This window comes from Oratosquilla oratoria, chromosome 36, assembly GCF_046742065.1.
Source record: "Oratosquilla oratoria isolate Oo_2021 chromosome 36, ASM4674206v1, whole genome shotgun sequence".
NCBI lineage: Eukaryota > Metazoa > Arthropoda > Malacostraca > Stomatopoda > Squillidae > Oratosquilla > Oratosquilla oratoria.
Window position 1 is genome coordinate 33,525,935 of NC_134812.1, and position 25,000 is coordinate 33,550,934.

General features: G+C 40.5%; 1 protein-coding gene across 3 annotated transcripts in view; it reads right to left on the reverse strand.

Moving 5' to 3' along the window:
- LOC143018945 (adenylate cyclase type 2-like) overlaps positions 1–25,000 on the reverse strand; it is a 254,319-nt gene that overhangs the window by 200,595 nt on the left and 28,724 nt on the right. Inside the window, exon 1 of one of the 3 annotated variants that reach the window (XM_076174556.1) lies at positions 5,691–5,771. The exons of 1 other annotated variant lie outside the window; for it this stretch is intronic. The gene's annotated coding sequence lies outside the window, so the exon portion shown is untranslated. One more of the 3 variants, XM_076174555.1, reaches the window with a different exon arrangement.

Below are 25,000 nucleotides of genomic sequence, written 5' to 3' on the forward strand. Positions count from 1 at the left end.
GTTCATATTGCATCCCAAGACCTTGTAGGTAGCACTTTTACGATTTCAGAATAGTTATTTGATTTATGATTCCTCAAAAACTCTGCGCAAACTTTCATAAATGACAGCTATACAGTTTTTTAAAGATAATTTAGCTCTTCATCAAAATTCTGGTCTCTCAACAGCTCCTTAATCTGTGGTCCAACAAAAATATCTTCTTTGATATTTGCTTCACTTACTCTAGGAAACTTATTTTTCAAATATGTGAATCCCTTCCCAGTTCTATCCATACCTTTAACAACATTTTCTATCAACCCTAGTTTAATATGAAAAGGAAGAAGATAAATTTTCTCTGAATCAACAAGAGGAGGATTGACAACATTCTTCTCTCCTGGGGTCAGAGATTGTCTCGGCCACACAATTCTTTTCATAATGACTGTTCTTATTCCGACTGTCCCACTCAAAGAGAAAGCAAAAGAACTTTGTGTAAGCCAGTTGCATTCCAAGTAAAAGTGCCACAACCTTTCGGTTACCACAGATATTCCATTTATGTTCTTCATAATTATTTTTTTTACAATAGAAGCTTTATACTCTCATATGTTTCTTTCATGTTAGCTGCATGGGCTAGAGGAACAGAACGAAACTTATTTCCAATGCGGAGCAAAACAGCTTTCAAGCTCACTTTTGAATAGTCATTAAACAAGTGCCACTCATTCATGTCATATCTATGATTAAGTTCCTCCATAACAGAATTTACATCATTGCAGAACATCAAACCATCCTCAACTGAGAAATACTGTTCATAACCACAATGTCGCTGCGATAACAACTAATTTTGGATTCTTTCTGGAGAAGATTTCAGCCCTTTAACCTGGAAGCTTTTTTGACAAGTTTAAATCCCGCACAAGATCATTCAGATTTCCCTGACTCAATGAATGTGGTTCACTTGAAGAACAAACTTGCTAAATGTGCACAATCTCACGCAGTGTTGCTAAAATCAGTGTTGCCAACAGCTTGATTGAAATTTATCCCACGTAACACACGTAGCGTAATATACCGTGGAACACAAAAAATGTGTTTGATAAAAAAAAAAAAAAATGGCCATCATTTTTAGATTCTGCATGCAAAAACATATGAGATACAACTATTGTTTTCCTTTTGACAAATTATTAGTTGACCAGTGCTATCAGTGTACTTAACTCTACATTCAGCATCTTGGAAATACTTTCTGAACTGGGAAAGACTTTCAGTTACGGCATATCATTACTGTGTTTCTTGTGAAGGGCAGTGATATGATAATGTGTCCCCCAGTTCTGCTAATTTCGTACTCCTTCGGGTCCCTCTCCTTCCAGAACGAAGAGAAGAATGCTCGGTTATATGTGACTTCTCACAACCAGTGTGAAACTCGCTTCTCTGAGTAGCACCAGAAATTTGATTTTCCCATTGTTCTTCTTGGGGACTTCCACCCATTTAGTTATTGTGATTTTTTTTTTTTTTTTTTTTTTTTTTTTTTTTTATTCCAACGTTGGTGCGGTGTTTGTTGTTCAAAATCTGAGGGTATGGAGTATTTTAATGAATTTGAGATCTTCCTCTACTGGAGACGAGAATATTTTTAAGGGTCACTTTTACAGCTCAAAGTTGCTTTAACAGGGCCACTATAGATATATCTACTTCTATTGAGGGTATCTAAAATACAAAAATCTTCCAATATTTGGAACGAAAACGTCTTTCAGAGATATACTGGAATATTAGAAAGTGCTTCTGGTACCCAAGATTATCCAGATTTTGGAACTTTTTCTTTCGAATATTAGAGAGTTGCGGCTTTTGGAGACTGTTAACAGAAAGAACAATTTATGTTGGTATGAGACCTTGGTCCCACACCTTGTGCCAGATAAAGGAATTCTCACAAGAACGAACACACGAGGCAACGTCATAAGAATACTCTAGAAATATGTAACACTCAAAAAAGTGTATGCTTTCAATAAGGACATAGATCTGTCACATCAAAATCACACTGACCCACAGGTGTCACGGTCGTCCCTGTTGGGACTGCATGACTGATTTATTAGTCATGAATCATTAATATGATTTAGTTGTATCCGCTTGTATAGTCAGGCACAGCTTACAGTTTTGACATTCCATTCTATGCACCAACGAATTCATCAAGATAAACAGGGACAGCTGTGACAACGTGGAATCGTTATGAATGCTTTATCAACGTAAATCTACCATAAAGTAGCACTCCATCATCGTAGTCTGAGTACTAGACTCCCTTCGTTGGTTCTAAGTCTTTTACAGTAACTTGATACTCTTTCTTCAGAAAGCTGTTTTTGTTCGTGTTCATATCATCAGTGTAATCCTGCTAGGAAAGATTGTGTGTGTGTGTGGGGGGGGGTGTTGGGGGTTGGGGGAGGGGTTTCCCTCTCGAGTGTACGTAGCTGTAGTTGAACAAAGGTGCAATTCCCCACCCCCATCCCCCCATTCCCCCAAAGCCGCCTCGGCATCAACATCCCACAACGCCCCACGCACTGCAGCACACCCCCCCCCCCCTGTGGACTGGGGCCCACCAGAGCACGTTGCTGTACATAGACAGACAGATGGATATATCCCTAAAGGGAAAGGCACCACGATCCACGAAAGAAAATCTGAACTGGAACGCACTGCCGCAGACTTCAGTGAAACTGCAATTTCACGGGGAAAACAACTGTGGGGCCATCAGAGAAACGATCCGTTCATCATCATCGTCATAATCATCAACATCGTCGTCGTCGCCGTCGTCATCGTCATCACATCATTATAATCATCATCGTCGTCGTCATTGTCATCACCATCATCATCGTCGTCATCATCGTGATCATCATCATCGTCATTATCGTCATTGTCGTCATCGTCATCATCGTCGTCATCGCAATGATGATGTTGAATGGAGTTGTGATGTTAATAACATTGGGTGGGTATTGTCCCATTCAGGGTTGTTGTCGCACTCAAGAATCGTAGTCTGACGATTTTATTCATTTAATAGAGGACATCACTCATCAGAGGATGAGTGCCCATTGCTATTGCTGGTAAGAAATAAGAATGTCTTCATAGTCACATTTTTGTTTTTCATATGAAACCCTGGATGTTACAGCTGCGGATGATGATCACCTTGTACCAAAGTACCCCAGAGTACCGTCTGCAGACTCCAACAATAATGAATTTTGCAGTTTCAACAGAACCAAAAATGGGTTAGTGGTGCGTCTGCTTAGTCTCCACCCCTCTCCCCACACCCCAACGGCTGGATTTCCTTATTGTTCGTAATAATTACTTGCGACACTCGCCAATGACGGGTCCACGTGGTTTTATTTTAGCCAAAGATGATCACGGTGACGGCACCAGGATTAAAATCGGGATTGTGTCTTGGGAATGAGTAAAAGTACCCCAGACAGAGATGATGATTACGACAACAATAGTCGTCATGACGGTTACTCGAATGTGCCGCTTAGGAGAGCTAACGGATGCCGGGGCGGCTTGACGACGACTCACAGCATTGACCGTTTTCTGTTTATCTATTCAATCATTTACATTTTTGTCTATTTATATTTATTTATTCATTTATTATATTTATCTATATTTGTTTTCGTTTGCATACAATAATTCATTCTTTTACGATAATCTTGTGGCCTGCCCCCATTTCCACGAGACTTCACAGTTCTGCCGGTTTCGTCTTGCACGAGTCGCTTTCTTTCCCAACCAATGACTCCCTGCTATTCTTTTGCGTTCCTCCTCCTCTTCATTCGTAAGATCTCCCCCCATGGTGGGGATGGGGTGAATCTCCACAACACAGTGTAACAAGATGCAGATTAACTGCTTCCTCCCCCCCCCCAACAGATACTTGGATTTCAAAGCAAGCTCTTGCCGTCACATACACTGATCACTTGTCCTCATACCAATTTGAAACAGAATTCTGTATAACGAAGCCTCCTTTCCTCCTTACCGAGCTGTTCCATCAGACAAATATTCCTCAACACTCTGAATCTTGCACCCATAGGGCATTCAAGTGACCCTCAAAGTGTCTTCTTCACCGGAGCTCAACTGAAGCCTCAACAGTCATTCTACCCTCTCCCGCCTCATCACTCACCCTACACTCTTTCACCTCACCCAAACTTCCCTTAGCTCTTCTATCACATTCCTCCGGTACCTTTCTCCTCTCTCTCTTCTCCCCTCTCCCGTATGTGGTGGGCGCTGAATGTAGGAACCGACCAGCAACCAGCCCATGCACGGGCCCTGGGGTATAAACAAACCTGCCTCGATGTTGCACGTGTTGGATAAGCGACGACACTCAACACCACAGCCAGCGAGCGGCAACAAGTGTTTCTCCTCCCCCCTCTCCTCTACTTCACTACCTCCTACACTTCCTTCTCCTCCGCACCCACTTCCTCCTCTTTCTCCCTATTCCTCCTCCACCGTCTCGACCTCCTTTCTTCCTCTTATTTCTCCCTCTCCACTATATACATCGTCTCTGTCATATTCTTGCGGCAGCCACCGCCGCCACCATCCCTCCACTTGTAATCCTCGACTCGTTTGACGCTCGGTTCGCGGTGCCGGTGCCGATGAGGACCTGAGAGCGAACGCCCTCGGCCAAGAGGGATGTGCCATACACGCCCCAAAGCCTAAGAAGCTAAGGATGGTCACTCGGGCCAGGGCCTGTGCAGGCGAGCAGCATCTACTGTGGATGCCGAGGGACCGTGGAGATGGTTGGGTGGTCGACACCTTATCTGATTTTTTCTTGTTACATAAGACAGGAAAGTAAAGAAGGAAGAAAGCGTCCTGGATGAAGTCAGATAAGTATCAGAGGGAAGGGAGGCAGACTCCAAACACGTATTGGCATTAATGAGAAAGCAAACTTCAGGAAAAGAAGGGTGTGAAGGGAATCTACAGTTAGCTCGTTAGGATGATCAGTAACTTGGTGAAAAGGACGAGAAAGTGGTTGGGTAAGAGGGGAGGGGACCAGGAAATCACCAAGGAGGCTAGTAGTATCAATGGGCGCATGGAAGTGAGTGGGGGTTGGGGGGTTGCAAAAGATTGAAAGTTGGGTCCTCAATTGATTAAGCCGCTTATGATGTAAGACCGTTGGAGTGAGTCAGTGAGTGAGTGAAGGAGGAGGAGGAGGAGAAGAAGGAGAATGCGAGCTTTGTGCGAGTACGTGAGAGTGAGACGGTGCAGATATGGAGGTAGAGGGCCCCTTACCTTGGATGAAGACGTAGATTATTTTGATTAATCGGTAAACATCCTTTTTATTTCCTATTTGTAACTTCACAAAAATCCCTTTTGAGGTAGTACTTCCATGCTAAATCAATACTTTTCTGTTAATACTTCAAAACTTCATTACATTATTTCATCCAAGTAATTATTTCTCACGTGATTACTTTTGAAGTTGGGCTTCCGCGTCCAACCAACGCTTTACGTCGGAACTGTTTTTCTTCACTCCTCTGTCTCCTGCCCCCGTCCACACTTGCAGATACCTTAATCACCACCTCTCCAGCCTATGACTGTCAGCCAGACAGTACGACGGCAACCCAAGGAGAATATTTCTATTCAGAGAATGTAAGACGAGAATAGAAGACTTGGTGACGGACCCATGTCCACTCTTCTTCACCTGTGAGGTTTAAGGGGCGAGGTGATGGGAGACCGCGGATGGAGGCTTTCTCGTAACACACCGCACTACTTACGGGCACTTCACTGACTTCAGAGGGACGCCTCAGGCCCCAGCGATGTTCACTCCACGGGTACCAAACGCAGACTGGTGTCCCTGTGTGTGTGTGTGTGTGAGAGTGTGTGTGAGAGTGTGTGTGTGAGTGTGTGTGTGTGTCCGCACGTGTATTCTCTAGGTTAGTTTTCGAGATGTAATGTACCTCTTCTGAGTATTCTTGACTAAATTCTTAGTAATCAGATAGAAACTGATTGCCGCTCCTGATCTTGTCTCCTCATGATTGGTGCTGGAGATGTGGATTAAGTCGTCTTCAGTCGCGGCTCAAGGGACTTGATTGGCAGCCTCTGTGGGGCCGTAGATTTTAATTGAAATTCGAGGTAATATTTATTAGCAATGTTGTTATTATTATTATTACTATCATTATTGTCATTATTATAATTATTGTCATTACTATCATTATTGTCATTACTATCATTATTGTCATTACTATCATTATTGTCATTACTATCATTATTGTCATTACTATCATTATTGTCATTACTATCATTATTGTCATTACTATCATTATTGTCATTACTATCATTATTGTCATTACTATCATTATTGTCATTACTACCATTATTGTCATTACTACCATTATTGTCATTACTACCATTATTGTCATTACTACCATTATTGTTATTATTGTTATTGTTATTATTATTGTTATTATTATTGTTGTTATTATTATTATTATTATTATTAATTATTATTATTACTATTATTATTACTATTATTATTATTATTATCATCATTATTATTATTATTATTATCACTATTATTATCATTACTATTATCATTATCATATCTAAACCGAATAACCATTTTAGTAAGGAAATATCGAAACTAGATTGAATCAGGAAGCTGACTTCACCAGCACCAAACCATGACGGTCCACACTTGTCCGCGTTCCTTCCCATGCGGGTTTGCTCACCGACATACCCCTTTGGCTGCATTACCACTTTTCTTGTACTTAACACTGAACATATGATATAGGAAACCTCTCTGCTTTGTCAGAGGTATATAGATAGGTACACAAATACATATAAATAAATGAATAGACATATACTCGTAGATATGAATAGGTGGATAAATAGAACACAAGATATGTCAACTTAGTTATTTCTGGTTAATTTATAGATATACTTAGGTATTTTATTCCAATCCTAAGCTAGGAAGAGTTTTGCATCATATTTGCATTTAGAGAGAATGCTAGATCTGAATGTGCATAGGTCTGAGTAATTATTCACGTCGATTTATACGGAATATAATTCCATATAATATATATTACAATATGGAATACAATTTAAAAAAACAAAGACGTCATAACGATTTTGAAATTAAATTTCAGTCGCTCACTTGCATAATCTATGTTGGAGTTAAGAACATCCGATAAGTTAAAGACAAACTCTGAAGAACTGTAATCATAATGATGAGTTCAAACGTCGAGTTGTTGATTTTGAGAGATAAGATGCTTCAGTTGATGTCACACTACCTGTCCAGAGCACGAGATTCGATAAGCCATCAACATCACCTCTTACTTATTAGTATATAGATAGATAAGTAATCTTATAAAGCTCTGCCTAGGGATTCGAACCCTGACCTGTGTATGCATAATCACGAAGCCAAGACGCTAGCGACTGAACTATGTACAATGCTACAAAAGGACTCTACAAGTCCCCGACCACATTCCTTTTGTACCATCGTTCATAGCTCAGTCGCTAGCGTCTTGGCTTTGTGATTATGCACTCACAGGTCAGGTTTAGTTTTTGTTCATCGCGATGGTTGGCAGTGTTTTTGCTTCTAGACACCGAAACAAGTGTTTCAGCCTGATCACGTGACCATGCGGACATTCAGGAGAAGTTAATTTCTGTGTGTGAGATATCAGATCTTGTCCCATGTAATACTCATAAGAACATAAGAACATGATTGTTTTCTGAGTGTTCAAAGCGCGTAAATTTGAAATCTGCAACCAGTTAACGGAAATATCTAATAAGTCGGTAGACACAGAATTCGAGCCCATTTCTTGGGGACAAGCAAACGTTGTTCCTATCTTTAAAAGAGGGCGATAAATCGTGTATGTATAACTATAGGCCAATCAGTATGACGTAGGTTATAGGCAACATGCTAGAATCAATAATAGCTAATAGAACCAGAGACCACATCCAGAAACATGATTTGATTCGTGACTTACAGCATGGGTTCACTAATGTCTACAAGGCGTCAGATAACAATGATATTTATGATGTAGTTTACCTTGGCTTTAACAAAGCGTTCGACAAGGCGCTCCACCAGAGAATACTAGATAAAGTCAAAGCCCATGGGGCCATTGGAAGAAATGTGTTTGAATGTGTTAAGAGCATGGATCAGAGACAGAAAAGAGCGGGTCCATTAAGGGTGTAAAATTCGAATGGTGAGTGTTACTAGTGGAGTTCCCCAGGTCTCGGTATTGGGTCCCTTATTGTTCATTATGTATATAAACGACTTGGACAATGGGATTATTAGTGATGTTACTAGGTTTGCGAATGACACTAAAATAGGACGCCAAATCAGGCCAGGAGAAGACGCCGGGATACTCCAGGAAGCTCTTAACAAATTGTTCACATGGTCGGTGAAACGGCAAATGGACTTCAATATCTCAAACTGCAGTGTGGTTAATGTAGGTTTGCACAGCCAGAAAGCAGATGTAGCTTAGATAACACATTTTAGAGAAAATTGAGTGCGAGACAGACTTGGGAGTGCTAGTGAGCCCTGGCCTTGAATCCAGGAAATATTGCATTAGCACCAGGAATAGAGCTAAGAGAGCATTAGGTTTCATTGCTAGGACGGTTACGAATAAGAGTGCAGAGGTAATTTTTTAAAATTCTATCTGGCGTTAGTTAGACCCATCCTTGACTATGCGGCACATTTTTGGGCTCCGTACTATATAATGGACATAGATTTACTAGAATCAGTACAAAGGAAAATTACCAAAATGATACACGGGATCAGAAATTCATCTTACGAGGACAGGCCTAGGCACCTTAATTTACACTCTCTAGAAAGGCGCAGAGTGTGGGGTGATCTAACAGAGGTGTTCAAGTGGATCAAGGTTTTTAACTAGGATGATACAGACAAGGTCATCAGATGAAGACAACAGGGCTGGGCTCACAGTAATGGATTTAAATTGGACAGAATTATATTTAAGAAGAAAACAGGCAAGAACTGGTTCACCAATAGTAGATGACGAATGGAAAAGACTTAGTAACCACGTAGTGAGTGCTGAAACTATCAGTTGTTTTAAGAGAGTGTTAGATAACTTTATGGATGGGGATGATAGGTAGTAATGGGCATAGAACTGCCTAGTTTAGATCTTATGGTCTCTTGCAGTCTCTTCTTTCTTATGTTCTTATGTAATACCCAACTGTGATACTTTGATATTATCTAAGTTTACAAAAGACCTCCGAAGAGTTTTCTTACGAAGCCTATATTTCTGTTGTGGGAATTCTAATTGATACAGAAACCTAACAAAAATTATTTGACGTCAGTTAGAGAAAAGATAAAGAAACTTTAAAGTATAACACTCGATACAACGGATCAGAAAGGGGGATTTTATTCAATAAGGGGTGAGTTGGGGCTTGGACTACTAGCATAAGGGGACACGTAACCTCGTAGAGGTGCAACGTCTTGCGCAACAAGGAGCCTGCCCGAGGTCTGTCCAGGAGATCCTGGAATCCTTTTCGAGGGCCATAAACTCCTGGGAGTTACTAAGTAGTGTTCCTGGAAATCTGGAATAGACCTAGCGAGCTACCAGATCTTTATAGTATATGCTCAAGATATGCAAAGCGAACCCATATCGAAATAGAGAGGAATGGAAAAAAAATCGTTGGGATAAGGACCGCTAGCTGACAGGGATCATCCTACTAGGCGTCGGGTGAGGAAGGTGAGAAAGGGGGCGAAGGCCAAAGAATCAAAGGATATTAGATAGTATGGGTCAGTACTTACACTTAGCCATTGTGCAATATTGTACATCTTGCAGATGTGGTGCTTTTACCTGTAAAACAAAGAAGATATTCATGAATTTTTTTTACCAAGAATGTGTTGGTAGCTACATATTATTTTATCTATTTACCAATTTATTTATTCATTTATCTAATAATTCATTTACTTATTTATATTAGTTATCTATTCATCTATTTACTTATTTGTTTATTTATCTATTCATTTATTCACTAATTCATCTATCTATCTATTAAGTAATTTATTTATATAATCATTCATTTATTTGTTTATATAATTAGTTATTTATTCGTCTATTTACTTATTCATTTTTGGTTATCTATCTATTCATTTGTTCATCAATTCATTTATCGATTAATTTGTTTATTTATCTGCTTATTTATTTATCTATTTATATATCTATTGTATTACCTACGCCAAGGAGGTTATGTTTTCTGTCGTGTTGGTTTATTTGTTATCAATATTACTCAAAAATTTATGAACGAAGTTTTATAAAAAATTTATTGGGGGACCCCAAGTAACAATCCGTGGGATTTCGGTGGTGATTCGGACAGAAGCGCTGGTTTTTGCCGACGAAATAATTGAGGTCGTCGTAGTCTCTGGACCCTCTCCAGTTACGTCATGGATATTAAATGTAAACCAGGTGTGACGTCATGGATGTAACATGTGACACAGACACACACACGTGCGCGCGCACACACACACACACTGGCTTGCTAGTATAGTGGTATCGCGCTCGTCTGTCAACTCAACGATGTGAGTTCGGTACCCGCCCAGCGTTGAAAAGCATCACGGTACTCTAAGCTGGCACCCCACTCTGTTGGGAAAGGAGTTGTGTGTGTATGTGTATGTGTGTGTGTGTGTGTGTGTGTGTGTGTGTGTGTGTGTGTGTGTGTGTGTGTGTGTGTTGGGGTGTATGAGTGTGGATGTGTGGATATGAGTGTGTGAGGTCACAGCACTACCTGTAGATCGGACTATATATGATCTGAGCTCTCATTCGAGAGGGTAATAGCTGTCGATCATGAGTAGCACGTGATCCAATATCTCTCAGATCTCTAGATAAATCGTCATCACCCGGTACTTGTCATTGGTTCTGGTGAGTATTTGAGAACTCCTGAAGCTACGGTCACACTTGCTGTCGTTAACGCTAGACTGGCTTTTGTTTTCCCTGGCTTGACAGCGATGCGCGCAGCTGTCTGGTCACACTACTCGCCAAATCCGCTCGTGGAATCAGCTGATCATAACAACAACACAAGTCGCTATGGAAGAACCTCTTCTTGGATTCGCTCTGTCCACAAATACTCTTGCCATTTGGTTTTTAGTTAGAAGGAAAAAGTGAAACTTTTTCTATGAGACTTATGATAGCCTCATGGGACCAATAACGTTGACGTGACATGTTTTCGTCCTTTTGAACACAGATTTGTTTTGCTTGCATACCACCGAGATCATACGATAACTTAATGTGTTTAAATTTACCTAGTTGTATTTTGCGAGAGAAGAGGTATGCTCGTAGTGAACCCGCAGTTGTATCTTTCCTCATTCAGTTCTTAAAATCGAAAGTGTGTGTGTGTGTGTGTGTGTGTGTGTGTGTGTGTGTGTGTGTGTGTGTGTGTGTGTGTGTGATTAGAATTTATATTTAAAAATCTTCTTGTATTGTCGTCTATCCTTTCTTTTTTATTTTCTTTATTGATTAAAAGTGGCATTTATGCTGAATAAACGATAGTTTCTTAATACCTCCCACTCGTCTACCGGTATCGCTATCACTAGATACCAGAGAAGACGACCAATCGTACGGGGAGCTCAAGCAGCGAGAATCAGCAGCTAGCGCAGCGCAAATATCTGGCCAATCAAGCCGTTTCGCTGGATCCAGCGATTTCAGAAGCTAGTGTGACCGAGACTTGAGACCTCGGCCTTGCCCATTACTTTCCCATGGCTCCTGTGCCGGAAGCCCCGACATAACACTCAGTTGACCTCTACGACCAGCATCTCTCTCGCAGGAATGTGCGACTTCCTCCAAGAGAGGACAAGCGCGTCCTTAGAAATCCCGCACCCCTCCCGGTGGAAGGGCTCCTTCTCGGAGGCACTGCAGAGGTGCACTGCAGAAGTACACTGCAAAAGCGGGGGAAGAGGGGGAAGGTAGGGGCTTCTGAAGATAACGCTCTCTGTGTGTGTATACATGCATAGGGAACTCAGACAGATATTATGAGTTTTTGGATCTCTGATATTTCGCCACAAAGGAGCTGGGCCAGGATGTCTAAAGTTCACAGTATCTCCGTCTCGATTTTCTGCCATCAAAGTCCAACTTGTTCAAAGGAATCGTAGTCATGTGCATGAAAGCATATAAGTATGTTTATGTGCAGGCTTTCGTGTATGTGTTCCTCTATATACACGTATGTATATACGTGTGCATCTACATATGTATGTATGTATGTATGTATGTGTTTATGTATGTATACATGTATGTATGCATGTACGTTTATACATGTATGTATGTATATATGTATGTATGTATGCATGTATGTATGCATGTATGTATGTATGTACAGTATGTATGCATATATGTATGAATGTATGGATATATGTATGCATGTATGCTTATATGCATGTATGTATGCTTGTATAGATGTATATGCACATATCTATGCATGCATATATACATTTGCGGGTATTCATAATGAACTTCGGTGGAGTAACGATATAGTTTATGACTAAGGTATCAATTTCCTAACCAAACCCTCTACCCTTGTAAAGTAATATTATCATCACGTACACAATATTGTATATTTACTTTAAGAGTCATCGTAGTGATCTGGCTTGTAATCAGTCTTTCATTCATTTACAGAACCAACACCACCAAGAAAGAGAAAAATAAAGAGAGGAAGAGAGAAAAGAGAGCATCTCGGTGGTGTGGAGGAGACCAGAGTTGGGCACTCGGATAAAGCAAGGAATTAGTCCTCGTTTTGTACTTAGAGTAGCGATTATCGTTGTGATGAAACACAAAGGCAAAAGCCGACAAGACTGTGAGAATCAACACCGTGTGAGATCGAAACCTTTATTGGTACGTTTCGCTTGTTACAGCTATTCCAAGTTACTTGAAAAAGCTGTAACAAGCGAAACGTCGTACCAATAAAGGTTTCGATCTCACACGGTGTTGATTCTCACAGTATCGTAGTGATGTCTGTTAGAATAGGGTCTGGAGTATTCCAGTTCAGCCGATCAAGAATGTTAAAACCAAATTACTCCGATTAATGGAAGAAGCGTCTGTGGTATCAAAGCAAGGAATGAATGCCACTAAGAGTCAGAAGTTTGTCTTATCATTGGATCAACTTTTTGATGTAGCAGGCTGCCATTGTGCCGATCTTTTGGACTTCAAGTGTGAAAAGAACATGAAAGTGCCACAACGAGAGCATGAATTTCTTATTGACCAAAGAACTGGGCGTCACATGAAAATTGGAGGAGGGGGGGGGGGGGTAAAAACAAGTTAAAAAAAAAAAAAAAAGGAAAATCAAAGAAGGTCGTATTCAGGAGAGAACAGAAGAAGAAAGGTCACAAGAAGAGAAGAGTGAAAAAAAAACTATAATCTCAGAAGAAATCTCATCATCTGACATTTCTGGTGATTCTTTTTTTTTTTTTTTTTTTTTGCGAGAACAGAAAACATCATACCAATACCAACAATTGCCATGGAAGCAGTTTGGTATTCTGCATCAAATAGAGCTGCTGCTATTAGTAGTGCAGCCCTATTCAACTATGGTGTAAATTCAAAAGACAGCTCCCATATAATTGACCATCACAAAGTCTGGAGGGCACGATGGAAGTTAGGGAAGAATTTTACGAAAGCTGAATATTTGGGAGATAAGAAAATCACTGCTTTGGTTTTTGATGGGAGGAGAAACACAATACTAAAAAGAAAAAAAGAGAACAAATGGTATGGAGTAAAAGAAATTCAAGGTCACTGTGCTTGTGGGAGAACCTAGTACTTTCATCTAACTATTGAACGAGGAACAGGTGCAGGTATTGCAGATGGACTGATGAAATGGCTTGTTGAAAATTACGTTATAGATGAGATAAAGGCAGCGGGAGCTGACAGCACGGCAATTAATACTGGCTCCAAGAATGGAGCCATAAGAGGGTTGGAATGTCAATTACATTGTCCTTTACAGTGAATCATCTGCAGGTTGCATTCAAATGAGCTTCCTTTGAGGCACCTGTGCAGGAAATATATTGGGCCAACAGAAAGTGGAACTCAACGGAAAGGACCGCTTGGTAAAGCCTTATCTACCTGTGGAACTCTATCAATATCACCAGATGGTTTTCAATGTATTGCTGAAGGAGCTTCTCTTCCAGATGTAGATGTGAAGGAGCTTAATCGGGACCAAGCTTACCTGCACAGAATTATCAGTGCTATTAGAATTGATATAATTGACGATAATCTCCTACATATGAAACCAGGGCCAATATCTTATGCAAGATGGCTCACCACTACCAGCACATGTGGCAACAGAAAAGAAAATAATGACTTGTATGTCCTTACAGATTTTATCGTGTGTCATTATAGGAACATATTTGCCTGAATTGATGTTTCCTTGATACTCCACAAGCTCTGATCGACCATCACTCCAAATTGCATCCCACACCATTATTGAAATGACCCCATGTTTCACTGTTGGCTGCAGTCTTTTGAGGTCAAACTCTTGACTACAAAGTCTCCAGACCCACACTCTTCTACTGTCAGAAAATAATGCGAATCGTGACTCATCAGAGAAAATGACAGTGCTCCAAAAGGCCACACGTTTCTCCACCATCTCAACAGCCCACCCCTTTTTGCGCTTGATATTGGCTGGACGAAGGAGTGGTTTCCTTCTTGCGGCTCTGCCATAGTAACCAAGATTGTGGAGATAACTGACAGCTGTTCTGGGACTGACATCAGCTTGTGCTGCTATGTCAGAGGCCTTGCAACATGGATCCTCTTAGACATTTCTTTGACAAGACGCAAGGTTCTTTCTGAGGGCCCGGGACGACCTGAATGAGGCTTTGTGCCCTTGTTGCCCTTTCTGGTGAATTGTACGATCACTCTATTAACAGCAGAAAGAGGTATTGACAGATTTTCAGATATTTTGCGTTGACTAAGTTCATCTTCATGTTGACCCACAATACGACCTCGCTGAAATTCATATAGGTCTACTGCTCCTTTTGTTCGTGGCATGCTTGATTAATCTTGTATGTAATCTGAAACATAAATCTAGGTAAATATGACATATTAGGTAAATTTGAATAACATTAAGCATTAAATAAGAGCAGAAATGCATTTTTCTTGGTGTCTATTCAATTCTGTCATGTCTGTGTATATGTGAGTGTGTATGTATATATATATATGTATGTATATATACATATATATATATATATATATATATATATATAAACAAGTGTGTGTGTGTGTGTGTGTGTGTGTTATCGCGTTTGTGTGTATATGTGCGTGCGTGTGTGTGCATATGTGTGTGCATGTATGTAAATGTGTATGTATGTATGTTTTTTTATATGTATGTACGTATGTATGTATGTATATATGTATGTATGCATAAGAACATAAGAACATAAAAATAAAGGAGACTGCAAGAGACCACAAGGCCAATTCTTGCCCATTTACCTCTTAAATCTAAATTTGTCCAGTTTATACCCATTACTGCGAGTCCTGCCCTGTTGTTTTATTATGATGACCTTGTTTGCATCTTCCTTGTTATAGCCTTTGATCCACTTGCATGTATGTATGTGTGTTATATACCTATATGTACATGTAAACGTGTGTGTATTTGTGTATATGAATAAGTATATATTATATATGTATGCGTCTATATATGTATGATTGTATGTGCGTTTACCTATTTGATGAGTATTTGTTTATCCACCTATGGAACTGGCGAAAGAAACGAAGTGAAACAAGCTGCCAAAAGGTAACAGTAAAATAATTCCATCTCCTCGCAAAAATATATCCCAAATTGGAAGGAAATGAACAGATGATGTCAAACACAAATTTTGCTAAAAAAAAATGGTGGAAGACAGTGAAATTCAACCGGAAGTAACTTTCCAACAAGAAATTTCCAGAAAAGAAAAAATGGCACTCGCATGAACACATCGGCATGCCGAGAGTTTGAAATGAAATGTGCCAGACCTCCCCGGAGAGGAGGAGGAGGAGGAGAAGGAGGAGGAAGAGGAGGAGGAGGAGGAGAGTAACAGAGGTGTAGGAAAAGGAGGAGAAGGAGGAGGAGGAGATGGAAGAAGAGGAGGAATTAGTGTTTTGTCAACAGAAACTAATACTTATGCCCTTTGGGCGACAATATCGCTCTGAGGAGGAAGATTCATGAGGTTGGTTTGGGAGAGATTTAAGGAAAATCGTAGAAAAAAAGGGATAATAGTTTTTTTTTTTTTTTTCTTTTTGGGTGGGAGATGGGGATTAGGTTTCAATCATATAAGAATACTGAGTGACTTATTCCATTGGGAAGTCGCTAAAGTTTCTAAAATTTCGTCTACATAAAACTTATCCAATTAGTCTCACATTCAGGGACTGCGGATTGGGAGAAAGGCAGCTAGAAAGGAAGACAGGAAGGAAAGGAGATAGGAAGGAAAGAAAGAAGGAAGTAAGGAAGAAAGGAAGGAAAGAAGGAATGGGGAAAGAAAGGAAAGAAGAAAGGGAGGGAATAAGGAAGATAGGTAGAAAGGAAAGATAGGAAGGAAAGAGGAAAAGAAGGAAGAGAGGAAAGAAAGGAAGAAGGAAGGATGGAAGGGAAGAAGTAAGGAATGAAAATAGAAAGGAAAGATAGGAAGGAAGGAGGGAAGAAAGGAAGGAAGAAAGGAGGGAAGAAAGGGAGGAATTAAGGAAGAAAGGTAGGAAAGAAAGAAATAATATTGAAAGAAGGGAAGATAGGAGGCAAAGAAGGAAGGAAGAAAAGAAGAAAGGGACAAAGAAACGGAAGAAGGTAGAAAGGAAGTAAGGAAGGAAGGAAGGAATGATGGAGGTAAGGAGGAGAAATGGAAAAGAAGGAAAGAAGGAAAGAAAGGAAGAAGGAAGGAAGGAAAGGAATAGGGAAAGAAGAGAGGAAGGAAAGGAATAGGGAAAGAAGGAAAGAAAGAAAGAAGGAAGGAAGGAAAGAAGGATGGAAGGAAGGAAGGAAAGAAGGATGGAAGGAAGGAAAGAAAGTAAGGAAAGGAAGCAAAGAACGAAGGAGGGAAGGAGGAGAGATAGAAAAGAAGGAAGGAAAGGAAGGAAGCAAAGAATGAAGGAGGGAAGGAGAGATAGAAAAGAAGGAGGGAAAGGAAGAAAGAAAGGAAGGAAAGAAGGAAGGAAGGAAAGAAGGATGGAAGGAAGGAAAGAAAGTAAGGAAGCAAAGAATGAAGGAGGGAAGGAGGATAGAAAAGAAGGAAGGAAAGGAAGAAAGAAATGAAGGAAATAAAGAAGGAAAGAAAGAAGGAAGGAAGGAAAAATCCAGGGTAATATGTAGTACACGAAGTACGGAAGTTTGTCGACATCCAGGTAGGAGCTATTGAGGTGTCGAAGTGAGGAGGCGGGGTTGGGCTGGGCAGCTGGTGCTGAGCCCCTTGATCAGTTCCCGACCTCCTGCCGATAGCGGCTCGTGAGCTAAAGGAGATTCAAACGGGAAGGGGGTGGGGAGTGGTGTTATAAGGCTACAGAGAGATTCTTTTTTTTTTTTTTCTATTAGATTTTCTTTGCTTCCCGAAAGAAGAAAGATACGTAGAGGGAGAGAATGAGGTTCGTATCCTCTAGAACAGTAATTCTAGGAAAGAAAATAAATAGATAAATAGACAAATAGATAGATAGAATAGAATATATAGATAAATAAATGGATGAATAAATAAATAGATAAAATAGAAAGTAAAAAACAAGATAGAAAAACTACTACGTCACATCAAATGATAAATCAAAAACTAAAGATCAATAAATCAATCAAAATTAGATCAACAAATAAATAACTAGAATGAATAAAACAAATAAAAAAGGGAAATAAAAACACTTGATACACAGATTCTGCACCAAATAAACTTTAATCGTGAACTAGATTATACATTCCTTTCGTTTATACAATGTGTGGGCCGGGCCGGTATAACATTGCGGAATTAATGCTAAATTTTCAGGTGTGGTATGTTTACCCTGCATTGGGTATTAACTGCATAAATTTGATACAGTCAGTACTTTAAAACGAGCGAGGGACTTTAATCGCACCCCTACAGACCAGAGGCACGCAGATATTTTCTCATTGTTGGAGATCAATCTCTACTCAAAAAGGAACGCTGGCAACGTTTATACCCTACTGTACCTCCTTTCTGTTACCTTGCTTAAATTTCTCCTTTGTCATCTGTCAAACCTTGTGGAGGGAGAGAGGTCCCGTTCCTGTATGTTGTAAGAGGTGATTAGATGACAAGGAATGGCTGACTGGGGACTTCCCCGCTTTTTTATCACTAAATTGAAGTCAACGCAGAAAGTGAGATATGATTCTGCCACCCTTCATGTAAGGGGAAAAGGGTCGCTAAACCCTATCCAATATAATTACAATCCAAACATATGAAAAGGATTAGTGACTAACCTTGCTGAGAAATTATCATATATATTCCATTACTGAACTCATAGAAGTTCAGTGATGGAATATATATAATAATTATATATAATATATGTAATGATTTCTCAGCAAGGTTTGTATCACTAATCCTTTTCATATATTTGTATTGAGGGAGAGTGGGTGGAGGATGGGGGTGAGGGAGTATGTATGAGAAATAACTTGACGTAGCCTGAAGGGATTACTCCCCGTCTTCTCCTTTTCAGCATGAGGGGACGGAGAGGGGAGCCGCCGAATTAATGAAGCGCCCTTGCTGTGGATGTGCTGCGTTTTGCGACACCTGACCCAGAGCAGTGGACAAGATGCAGGGATGACCCGTCATCTAGGAGGTGCCAAGATAAGAGGGAGGGAAGAGGGTAGAGGGGAGTGGAGTATGTAAGGGATGGAATGGGTGAGAGTAGATTCTATGCCTTGTCTTTTGGCTACCTCCCGTGTAAGGGCGGGGGGAAGCCTATGGTATATGTATGTATGTATTACTGAACAAAGGTACTTTTTTTATTTCAAATTGAGAATGTCAGTTTGTAGGATACAATGAATGCACATTATGATTTCTCATGGTAAATATACAGAGTACCATTGCACTAGCTATCATGTCTCGTAACCCCAGGGTTAAGGTTTCGAACCCCAGGCTAGGAACCACTGCTGTATATGTATGTAAGTGTTTTACTTTCCTTCTCCTCCCTGCAGGTGTGGACATATGTGCCCTGGGTCAAAAATCACTACCCTGCTCGCGCGCACACCCTCAGGAAATGTAAATCATTCCTTCCCCCTCCTTCAGAGGTAACGAACTGGAAAGTGGGAATTCGTATCATGTCCAGGAGTTAGAAAGTCTATGAGGTTGTCAGTATTCATTTTCAGTCGGGGTTCCCAATATGTAATGCTTTCATTAAGAATATAGAATATCTATCCATGTGTTGAGTGGTAATAGACTCAAGAATAGAGTTGAGTAGATAGTTGATGATATTTGGTAGGTTCAAATAAAAGTCTCTATTGGTCAGTGGAATTTCACGACAATGATTACGCTGGTGACGTAATCGTAAGCATGCTGATCTCGCATTCGCTTAGTTGTGGGTTCGAATCCCGCAATCCTCTTCGATTCTTAGTAGTGACTGTTACCTGCACCAACGGTCCCCAAAGCGTATAGGGGAAAGGTGACGGCTTCGGCCGCAGCTATGCGCCACCTGGCGTAAGCTCCTTCTCCTCCTCATCATGATCATCACTATCATCATCATCATCTTCTTCTTCTTCTTCTACTTCCACTTTTTCCACTTCTTTTTCTTCTTCTTCTTCTTCTTCTTCTTCTTCTTCTTCTTCTACTACTTTTTCTACTTCTTTTTCTTTTTCTTCTTTTTCTTCTTCTACTTCTACTGTTTCTACTTTTTTCTTCTACTTCTACTTTTTCTACTTCTCTTTCTATTTTTTCTACTTCTTATTCTCCTTCTTCTTCTTCTTCTTCTTCTTCTTCTTCTTCTTCTTCTTCTTCTGCTCCTTCTTTGGTTTGATGGACACGGGGCGTCACTTTATAGTAGGGAGCTTCTGGATGCAGCCAGCCAGGCCCCTCACGTGCCACCTCACCCACTTCCTTCGACAGGTGTTCTATATTGCTTTTATGGGGGTTCAGAAACGACGAGGACAAGAACAGCAAGCATTGGCACTGAACAATGATACCATACAATGCCTATCTGCCAGATGTAGAGGGAAGCAACATCTATAAATCCCTGAAACTAGAACTAAGCCGTGGCTCAAGTTTACATAGTATCGCTGAAGTCCATCATACAAAATGACATTGAGTTTTACTTCCCAGGGATTTATAACAGAGGCAGCAGTCGCCAATGTCTTGAAAATGAACATAGTATATTCGGTTTCTTATCGAACGTTCACATTTCACACACTAGAACAGTGGAAGTATTCAAGGTGGAGAGGCCCTTATCTGCAAGATCTTAAGCCAGTGAAATGTCACTTTGAACTGTCAATCAACCTGTCAACCATCTTGTTCGATATCGTCAGAGGTCGTATATCTTCTATGGTCAGAGCCATGGGTAAGTCTTTGACAACCTCCATGGTCAGGTCTGTCTTATGAACGAGGTAGTAAGTGGAAAAAGTGGAAATAGAGAAATGCAATGCATACTGAGGTAGTCTATCCGTATAAGTAAAAATGTATCCCTCACTTTTGGCCAATATGGCGGTCGGGGTTGATGCATGAGGTAATAAAGATACAAAAATTAGTTTAATCTGACAGCACGGTTCACGTTATATAACGTAAAAGAAGAAGAAGAAGAAGAAGGGGAAGAAGAAGAAGAAGAAGAAGAAGAAGAAGAAGAAGAAGAAGAAGAAGAAGAAGAAGAAGAAGAAGAAGAAGAAGAAGAAGAAGAAGAAGAAGAAGGGGAAGAAGAAGAAGAAGAAGAAGAAGAAGAAGAAGAAGAAGAAGAAGAAGAAGGGGAAGAAGAAAAAGAAGAAGAAGAAGAAAAAGAAGAAGAAGAAGAAGAAGAAGAAGAAAAAGAGTCCATTACCAGTAGGTTGGACGGAAAATTGAATTCGCTGGCAACAACAAGAACACAAAGCTATAACGTAAAAGAAGAAGAAGAAGAGGAAGAAGAAGAAGAAGAAGAAGAAGAAGAAGAAGAAGAAGAAGAAGAAGAAGAAGAAGAAGAAGAAAAAGAGTCCATTACCAGTAGGTTGGACGGAAAATTGAATTCGCTGGCAACAACAAGAACACAAAGCTGTTGGTCAGTGACTGACCGAACAAACCACGAGCCATCGAAGAAGTTGATCTCTTCTGCTGCTCCAGACGGTCGATATTAGAATCAGGTGCTGCAAGAGATTCGATCACCCATGTGCAGACTCCCTTAAAACGGAAAAACTCGTGAAGGTGGGAGTGGCGGGAAAAAGGCGCATGGATTGCGACCAGTACAACAGACAAGAATGGGTCATTAGGCAATAGTGGACTGTCGCGTAGTACGTACAGTTAGAGCAACCTACCACACGCTTGTCGGATGTACTCTGCTAGGAGCACACCTAACCTATCCTTCCTAACCTGCTCGGAGGTGCATGGTACGAATGACTAAGCTCTCTGCGCATGTGCACTACACCACACTCCACTTTTTCCTAGCGTTCCGTTTTTGCATGCTACACTGGTGCTTTGTGACTCGGTGGAGGAAAGGCCATCCACGCAGGACGCATTTATCGTGCACTTCCCTGAACAGGAATCATTTAACCGCCTACACCGGCACACAAGCCCGCGTCCTTGAGAATCACAGAAGCTGCTGTCAACCCAGGATTAGGCGTGGATTCTTGTTGCTCCATTCCACCCACACAAAACTCCCCAAACCATAATTGCCCATGTAACTTTGCACCGCCCCGGTTCACCGCCGCAGATCAATCATCGCATCTCTCTGTACTTCAGGCCTTCTGCAGCCCGGGAACGACGGCGTTGGCGTCGGTGGAGGCTGTACTCAATTAAAGAGAATATAATAACCAGTATTTGAGTAGTAGCTCTAACACTCGCCTCGGCACAGTGGTGAGTGATGCATGCAGGAATGAAGATTGTCTTGGGGGGGGGGGACACCGTTCTGGGCTTTGTCGTTATTGTTTGGGATTTCGTGGGGGGTGAGGTGGTCTTCAGTGATACTCCAGCTCGAGTCACCGAGGGTTAGCCACGAGAACAGCACCAAAAAGGGGATCGTTGATGCTTCGGTTGATATTTGTATTTAAAGAGGAGCTTGTGGAGGGACCAGGGTACCCTCGCATCATAGAAATGTCTCGCAGGGAGATGAAGCCAACACATCCACGCTAATACTTTCTGGAGACCTTGCTGTTGGTCTTTGGCTCGAAGTTTCACGTTTAACTTCAGTTGAGTTATCTGCGCAGATGTAGGTTCCTCACAGTCACGCCATTTTGGCTCGTCTTTACGCGTATCTTGTTTAGTTTGCAAATCGGTTAATTTCCATGAAGTAACAAATGGGCCTCAACTATTGTGTCGACTTTAGAATCATTGACTCTAAGATATGTTCATGTGTGTTAAAAGCCTACAGGCATAGCTTTAACCTTTTGACCGAGAGGTCATCGGAATCCCAGATGACGACAGCAAAGACCCGATCTGACACAGACAGAGGGCGAGGTGTCCCAAAAATATCTTAAAGCTGTAATGCGGGGGTTTCGTGGCTGACATGAATGGCATGATCGTTTCGTCAAGGACCGAATTCTAGACATCCCACGCCACCTCTCCGTTTCCAATAGGGCTGGACGTTTCAAAGGATTACAAAGGATTACAAAGGATTACAAAGGCGGAGCATGCCGACAGGAGACCTTTTGATCCATATCTAGGTCGGATGCGAAAAAAAAATTCATATTAATAATAATAAAATAAATAAAAACTATGATAATGTAAATAACAAATAAAATACATAAATAAATGCATAGGTATAGTTAAATAATAAACAAACAGGTAAATAGTAAATAATGATAAATTGACATATAACTAATAATAAATGAAAATCAGACAGACAAATGATAACAAAACAAAAACAAATAATATAAGATAAATCATAATCATTACAGCATCTTACTTAGGTATTTATCTAAATGATTCTTAAAGCTTCGAACTGAACTACATTGCACTACCTGTGCAGGAAGTTTATTCCATTCATTAACTACACGGTTGGCAAAGTTGTTTCTACCCACTTCGTGTATTTGCATCCGTTACTTCTACCTTCTAGCTTTCATATCATCTAATAAATGCATCATAGACTTTGCAAGGTGTTATGGATAGATTAATTGGTCAGCAATTTGCCTTAGATTACATCAATGGTAATTATGATATAATCTAATGGCAAGTATCTTCATGTAACAGCATCGCCAACATTGGAACTTCATTAGGTAACTCAGTTTGGATTTGTTTCTTTGATTGCTGTGTGCACAAACGTGTGTGTGTGTGTGTGTGTGTGTGTGTGTGTGTGTGTGTGTGTGTGTGTGTGTGTGTGTGTGTGTGTGTGTGTGTGTGTGTGTGTGTGCGCGCGCGCACGTGCGTGCGTACGTGTGTGGAGGTGCGGTCCACTTACCAAGCCGAGTTCCACTGATGAGCAAATTTCGTAATATTCCTTATACCTTTGTTTAACCCATACAGAATCTACATGTGTATCCAGTAAACTATTCTGTTTTGGTGCCACTCTAGAACATGGCGGAGGAAATGTACTTAACAACCTACACGATAAAATCCAAGAATATGATTTTTTTTTTTTCTTTTTTTAAGTAATAGCGGGTCGCACAGAAGTTGATCGAGTGACAGTGGATTGTGCTTCTATGTTGACTCCCTGTCCAGGCAAATTGTTCCGTCTCTGTCTACTGACGTGACCTACACCTTCAGGCTTGAAATATACCTGAATTCAAATTGTCCCAAAGAAAGGGGACCACCTCTGATCATCGAACTAACACCCAATAGTTTTGATTTCCCGCTTATCTAGAACAGTGGTTCTTAACCTGTGGGGAGTTCCCCACTGGTGGGGAATGGCGGAGTTGCCAAGTGGGGAATTTACCGGTCGGACAGAAGAACCAGTCTTTTTTTTTTTTATCGATGTGTTTTTGTTTCTTTTTGTTTGTTTCTGGTGTCTTCTTGTTGTCACCGATGCTGTGGTGGGAAATGGAGAGTTGGCTCACTAAAAAGTGGGGAATTGGAGAAAAAAGGTTAAGAACCCCTGATCTAAAGTTTTCAAATTTGTCCTAAATACGAGGATATTGAAACATCTCTGTTTATGAACTTATCTTTGGTTCTCGGTATGGCTTTCGTAAAGGATATTCTCCTTTGTATCTTCTGTCTGACTCTTGGCCCTATCCTCTGGTGGAATTTGGTGAAATATGTTTGATAAATTCTGGCACAGATACTCAGTTTCCGATCTATCCTCTTAGGCCAGCCACACACGTGCAGTTTAAACTGACAGTTACAACTGTTCAGTTATAAATGTCAGTTGAAACTGCACGTGTGTGGGTATCTCAATAATACTGAGAAACCCACACACGTGCAGTTTCAACTGTCAGTTTAAACTGCACGTGTGTGGCCGGCCTTATAGCGTCTATCCCTCCAAAGAAGGTGAAAAAAGAATAACGGTCAGGAATAAACTCGGAACTAGACCCATGTCTTCATCGTTTTCCACATTCTTCAACTTGCCATAAGGTCTCAACGTCTATCCTTCCCTCTGCTCTTTCATTTCTGATTTTCTTTCAGAACGTTCTGTAGCTGCTTTTGTAAGTGGTCACTCCTATTCTCCCATCCTATAATCTCTGTTATATTACAGAATTCTGTTTTTTTTTTTTTTTTTTTTTTGACGCTACCACACATTTTTCTAGGTGGTTTCGTAGACATACTTCTCAATCTGAGTTTCATTATTCAAAAAGTATTTGCTAAAGAACGTCTGACTTTAAACCCTTCTATCATATCTGACTGGGGCGAAGAAAACTTACGGTGGTATTCTTAAAAAAATCTTTCCTTATATAAATCTTATATAAATCCTTGGAAGGGAAAGATTTATATAAAGAATTTTTTTAAGAATACCACCATAAGGAAATATTTTTTAAGAATACCACGGTAAGTTTCTTACGGTGGCATTCTTCGAAAAAAATTCTTTCCTTATATAAATCTTTCCCTTCCAAGAATCTATATAAGATTTATACAAGG